Raw genomic sequence first — 6,778 nt, forward strand, 5'->3', positions numbered from 1 at the left:
GATTGTAGGACCATGCCGTAGTGAATGGATTAATAATGGTGCTGGGGCCTTGAAGAGGTGATTAGATTGTAGGACCATGCCGTAGTGAATGGATTAATAATGGTGCTGGGGCCTCGAAGAGGTGATTAGATTGTAGGACCATGCCGTAGTGAATGGATTAATAATGGTGGTCGGGGTGTGGTTCTGAGGGTTCTAATAGGACAGCATGTGAAAGTCCCCCCTCCCTCCCCGCTCTGCCATTTTCTATCATGTGAGACTCCTGGGTCACAGTCACCACCACCAAGACCCTCACCAGATGTGTTCCCTGGACTTTGGACTTCACAGCCTCCATAACTGTAAGCAATAAATTTTGTTTTCTTTATAAAATACCCAGTTCTGTGTATTTTGTTATAAGCAACAAAAACGGACTAATACAGGAAATTAGTGCCAGAGAAGTGGGCATTTCTTATAATAAATACTTGAAAATGTGGAAGCAGCTTTGGAACTAGGTATTGAGAAGAGGCTGGAAGAATTTGAAGGAACAGGCTAGAAAAAGCCTAGCTCCTGGTGAGAGTTTAGAAGAGAAGAAAAGGAGAGAAAGTTTGGACTATCTTAGAGACTGGTTAACTGGTGATGAGCAGAATATTGATACAAATATGGACAGTAAAGGGCATACTGAGAAGATCTCAGATAGAAATAAGAAGTTTTATGGAAACTGGGGCAAAGGTCACTGCTGCTATGAACTGGCAAGGAGCTTGGCTGCATTCTGTTCATGCCCCAAAATTTCGTGGAATGTGGAACTTCAAGGGCTGACCCAGGGTATTTGGTGGAAGAAATTTCTAAGTAGCAAAACATTTAGGAAGCTGCATGGCTACTTGCAACACCCTACACTGAGTTATGGCAGAAAAGGCATGAGGTAAAGCCAGAATTTATGATTCAAAAGAAAGCAGAGGGCAAAAAATTAGAAAACTTTCAGCCTGACCACAAAAGCAAGAGTATAGCCCAGCAACCACTTGCTAAGGAGATGAGTACAGAAGAAAGAGATTATCAAGAGAAGGGGAAAAAAAAAAAGAAAAGAAAAGAAAAAGACCTTGAAGGTATGTCAGAGATCTTCGAGGCTGCGTCTTCCAGTACAGGCCCAGAGGTCTAGGGAGACAGAATGGTCTTGGGGAACAGGCTCACTGCCCAGGGCCGCCTCAGGATGCTGCTCCCCACAGCAGCACCCCAGCTGCTTTGGCTGCTCCAGCTGTGGCTAAATTGGCCCCAGGTGTGGCTGGACCTGCAGCTTTGGAAAACACAAGCCAGAAGCCTTGGTGGCATCTACATGGTGTTAGGTCTGCAGGCTCGCAGAATGCCAGAGCCGTGAAAGCTTGGGAGCCTCCACCCCGATTTCAAAGGATGTATGGAAGTCTAGGGGCCCAGGAAGAGGTCTGTCACAGGGGTGGATTCACTGCATAAAGCCTTCGCCAGGGCAATGACGAGCAGGAACATGGGATCGAGTTGCAGCAGAGAAACCCCATCAGCACCATGCCTAATGGAGCCATGGGAGCGGGACTGCCATGGCACTACAGAATTGTGGAGCTACCAGTGTGCAATGCCAGCCTGCAAGAGCTGAGACGTGGCCTCAGACTAGGAAAGCCATAGGTGTGGAGCCTGCAAGAGCTGAGACGTGGCCTCAGACTAGGAAAGCCATAGGTGTGGAGCTGCCCAAGTGTGCAATGCCAGCCTGCAAGAGCTGAGACGTGGCCTCAGACTAGGAAAGCCATAGGTGTGGAGCCTGCAAGAGCTGAGACGTGGCCTCAGACTAGGAAAGCCATAGGTGTGGAGCTGCCCAAGGACTCGGAGACCCAACCCCTGCACCAGTGTGCAGAGGACATGGAACATGGACTCAAGGTACATGATTCTCCAGCTTTGAGATTTAATGTCTCCCCTGCTGGGTTTCAAACTTGTTTGGGACCTGTTACCCCTTTCTTTTGGCCTATTTCTCCCTTTTTGAACAAGAATATGGACCCTATGTTTGTCCCACCATTGTATCTTGAAAGTAGACAACTTGTTTTGATTTCACAGACGGGATTTTTGAGTTGAAACAATTTAAGACTTTGGGGATGAAATGAATGTATCTGTATGTGAAAAGGACATGAGTTTTGGGGGGCCAGGAGCAGAATGCTGTGGATTGAATGTCCCTCCAAAACTCATTGAAGCTTAAATTGTGTCCTCCAAAGCTTTAGGTATTGGAAACACGTCCTCCTGGTGACAGTGTTGAGAGGGTGGGAAATCCTAGTGTGATGATTGAAAAGTAGGGCCTCGAAGAGGTGATTAGATTGCAGGACCGTGCTGTACAAATGGGTTAATAATGGTGGTCGTGAGCATGGTTTTGAGGGCTTAAACGGAGAGCAGGTGAGAGTCTCTCTCTCTCCCTGCTCTACCATTTTCTGCCATGTGAGAACCCTGTGTTGCTGTAAAGCCGCCACTAAAAAGGCCTTCACCAGATGTGTTCCCTGGACTTTGGACTTTCCAGCCTCAGAAACTGGAAGCAATAAATTTTGTCTTCTTACAGATTACCCAGTACCAGGTATTTTGTTACAGGAGTTTTTTGTTTTGTGTTTTGTCTTTTTGGTTTTTTTGCAGGGGGCAGCTGGCCAGAATGGGGATCCAAACCCTTAACCTTGGTGTTATAAGACTGCACTCTAACCAACTGAGCTTACTGGCCAGCCAATCAGGTATTTTATTATAAGCAAAAGAAAAGGACTAATACACAATCATCCCTCAGTATTGGTGGGAGAATAGTTTCAGGACCCCCTACAAATACGAAAATCTGCAGATGCTCGGGTCCCTGATGTAAAATGGTGTAGTATTTGCATATAACCTACGTGCATCCTCTTGTGTACTTTAAATCATCCCTGGATTACTTATAATACCCAGTACAATGTAAATGTTATGTAAATAGTTGCTATACTGCATTGTATTTGTATTACTTTTTATTGTTGTATTGATTTTGTTTGTTTTTCGTTTTGCTGGCTGGCTAGTACAGGGATCGAACCCTGGACCTTGCTGTTATCAGCACCAAGCTCTAAACAGTGAGCTAACCGGCCAGCCCTGTTGTATTGTTGTTATTTTTTATTGTTTTTGTTTGTTTGTTTGTTTGTTTTTCCAAAGAAAATTTTTTTGGTGGTTGGCTGGTACGGGGATCTGAACCCTTGAACTTGGTGTTATAACACAGCAATCCAGAAATGCACCCCAGAATCCTAACAGATGAAAGTATGTGGCCCTGGGATTCACAGGAAGGAGGAAGTGGGTGGGCATGAGGAGTGAGGGTGCACCTGCCTCGGAAGCTGGGGACACACCCACAGCCTCGCTGTAGTATCTGCTTTCCTTCCGAAGATTTGAAATTTACCGTAATAAAATATCTCAAAAAGAAATGTTTTAGGGCTGGCCGGTTAGCTCAGTTGGTTAGAGCACGATGCTGGTAACACCAGGGTCAAGGGTTCGAATCCCTGTACTGGCCAGCCACCAAAAAAAAAAAAAAAAATGTTTTAACCCTCTGAAGGTTCCCATCACTGTTTTTTCAATCAAATGCCAGCACTGTGGCCTGTGAGGCTCCTCACAGCCCAGGCCCGTCCATCTCTACCTCATTGCTCCCACCCGACCCTGGCTCCCTCCGACTCTGCCTCGCTGCCTCAAGGCCCTTGCTCCTATGGTTCCCACTGCCTCAAATCCTCTGCCCCAAACCCCCCACAGCGGCTCCTCCTCAGCCTCCACATCTCGGCTCCACTGTCACCTGCTCAGAGAGGCCCTCCCAGCCTCACCCAATTTCCAACACCACAGCTGTTTTAAAATATGTCTGCAATTTCTCTGATGGTGGGGTCTACCTCCCCTCCCCTTGAGTGTGGGCAGACTCAGGGACTCTGAGTGTGGCAGAAACCATGCTGTGTGACCTCCAAGGCTGGAGCACGAACTAAACACACCTGCCTGGCATGCAGGCTTGGGCTCGCTCTCAACATTGGCACTTGGAACCCAGCACCGTGTTGTATGGAAGCCAGGCCACGTGGAAAGGCCATGTACAGGTATTCCAGAAACACCTCTAAGCCAACAAGACCTCAAGTGTTCTGGCCCCAGATTTCAAGACTTTCAGCTGAGGCCCCAGATGTAGCAAAGCAGAAACAAGATGTCCCCATGATGCCTGATGGAGTTTGGATGTGCTGTCCCCTCCAAAATTCATATGGAAATTTGATCTACAATGTGGCGGTGTTGGGAACTGATTGAGTCATGGGGGCGGATCCCTCATGAATGGATTAATGCTCTCCCTGGGGGAGGGGTAGTGAGTGAGTTCTCGCTCTATTAGTTCCCGTGAGAGCTGATTGTTTAAAGGACCCTGGCACCTCTCTCTCTCTCTTGCTTCCTCTCTCGCCATGTGATCTGCTTGTACCTGTCAGCTGCTTGCCGCTTTTCCACCATGAGTAGAAGCAGCCTGAGGCCCATGCCAGATGCAGCTGTCCCAGAATCGTAAGCCAAATAAACCTCTTTCCTTTATAAATTACCCAGTCTCAGGTATTTCTGTTATAGCAACACAAAACAGACTAAAACAGTGCCATCTGAATTTCTGACCCACACAAGCCATGGGAGACAATAAGTTATTATCATTTGTTGTAAGCCTCTAGGATCTGAGGCAGTTTGTTATGCAGCAGTAGTGAACTGATACACTCACATGCCCATTTTCCTGCCTTTGGAGAGATCATCGCACTCTCAAACTGCCATCATCCTCTATTGGTTTCCTGGATTTTCTGTCTGCTTCCATGAGAGTAGAAACCATGTCTGTCTGTCTGGCTATCACATCCACAGCTGTAGCCCCAGCACTGAGCACTGTCCTAAAAAGGATGACACTGGTGTCACAAAGGCCAGCCCAAATACAGCTCAGCCTCTTTTTTTGAAAAAAAAAAAAAAAAAAAAGATGACTGGTAAGGGGATCTTAACCCTTGACTTGGGTTGTCAGCACCACGCTCTCCCAAGTGAGCCACGGGCCAGCCCTAGCTCAGCCTCTTCTGCCTGTGCAAATGTAGAGAGTTGAAGAGTGTCCCCCAAAACTCGTGTCCACCCAGAAGCTCAGAATGTACCCTTATTTGGAAATAGGGTCTTTGAAAATGTAGTTAAAGTGCGAGATGAGGCCACTCTGGGTTACCCAGGTGGGCCCAAAATCCAATGACTGGTGTCCTTATAAGAAAAAAGGACATGGACACACAGGGAAGAAGGTCATGTGAAGACAGAGGCAGGGACTGGAGTGACAAAACCACATGCAAAGGGACACCTGGAGGCACCAGAAGCTGCAAGAGTCAGGAAAGATCCTCCCCTAGAGCTTCCGGAGGGAGCATGGCCCTGCTGACACCTTGATTTTGGACTTGTGGCCTCCAGAACAAATGCCTCCTGTTTCAAGCCACCAGGTTTGTGGTACTTGGTTATGGCAGCCCCGGAAAACTCATACAGTGACAGTGGGCAGGTGCCATCCCTTTCTGGGCCTTGTTGTAAATGGGGACAGTAAGATCCTGTGTGTCCTACATGCCCCATAAACTCCGCTGCTCTCCTCACCCTATGAGAGTATGCACTGTTAGTAAGAAATCAGAAGTGATTAAGCATTTTTTTTTTCCTGTCCAGCAACTTGATTCATATCTGCCCTGCATGGAAGAGAGAGGAACTAGAAAGTTCCAAGGGCAGGCCCGAGCCAGGAATTCCACCAGTGGAGGGTTGCAGGGAGGAGATTGGAGAAACAGAGGCAGGAAATCAGAGCCCCTGGGAGGGGTCAAGGGAGAGGCAAACCCTGATTTATTCAGTGTCTATCCAGAGCCTGTGAGCCCTGGCACAGCCCAGAGGAAAGAAATGGTAGCCTGGAGTTGATGGCCTTGGGTCCAATCCTGCTCCACCATCTACAAGCTGTGAGTTTTGAGCAGACCCTGTCCTCTCCAGGCCTCAGTTTCCCTACTTGAAACACCAGGAGACTGAAGCAAATGATCTCCAAGATGTTCTCCAGCTCAACAAACTGTAGGTCCTGTCAGTATCCTATTAACAAACAGGAGCTGAGGCCCAGAGCAGTGATCTCACCTCCCTCGACTTCCTGTCTGTAAATGGGAAAACAACACCATTCTCAGCCTAACACCTGTCAAGTTTATTAAGAGTATCCTATTAACAAACAGGAGCTGAGGCCCAGAGCAGTGATCTCACCTCCCTCGGCTTCCTGTCTGTAAATGGGAAAACAACACCATTCTCAGCCTAACACCTGTCAAGTTTATTAAGTGCCAGACCAAGAAGAGGAGCGATTACCGTGGTTACTCCACCCAGCAGGGTCCTGCCTCTGGGCTTTGTACCTGCTGTTCCCTCTGCCTGAAGCTCTCTTCCTCCCCCTAGGTCTTTGCCAGGTTTGAGCCTTCTCACCCAACTATGAGGGTACTTCAAAAGGTTCATGGAAAAAATGCTAAGGTCAAGGATTCAGTTCCCTACACTGGCCAGCCATGCAAAAAAAAAAAAAAGTTCTTGGAAAAATAGAATTAAAAGGTAATACAAATCCTTTCATGAACTTTCTGAAGTATCCTCGTCCTTGTGTAGGGTCCCCTGTCCTGACCACCTTGGCTGAAGTAGCCACCCAGCTATGGACTGAATGTTTGTATCCACTCAAAATCCATATGTCAAAACCCGGATCCTCTGGGTAATAGTATTTGGAGGGTGGGACCCTCGGGAGGTGACTAGGTTTTGAAGGTAGACTCTCCATGATGGGTTAGTGTCCTCATAAGAAGAGGAAGAGAGCTAGCCCTCT

The 6,778-nt window shown here is 47.6% G+C and overlaps 1 non-coding gene across 1 annotated transcript; it reads left to right on the top strand.

Annotated features, from left to right (window-relative positions):
* The first annotated feature begins 3,410 nt into the window (after window positions 1–3,410).
* On the top strand, window positions 3,411–3,485 carry TRNAT-GGU. The gene has a single exon. It is a non-coding gene; the product is annotated as a tRNA-Thr (tRNA).
* Window positions 3,486–6,778: the final 3,293 nt, after the last annotated feature.

This window comes from Galeopterus variegatus, unplaced genomic scaffold (genome assembly GCF_000696425.1).
Source record: "Galeopterus variegatus unplaced genomic scaffold, G_variegatus-3.0.2 Scaffold15710, whole genome shotgun sequence".
In the NCBI taxonomy this organism is placed as follows: Eukaryota; Metazoa; Chordata; class Mammalia; order Dermoptera; family Cynocephalidae; genus Galeopterus; species Galeopterus variegatus.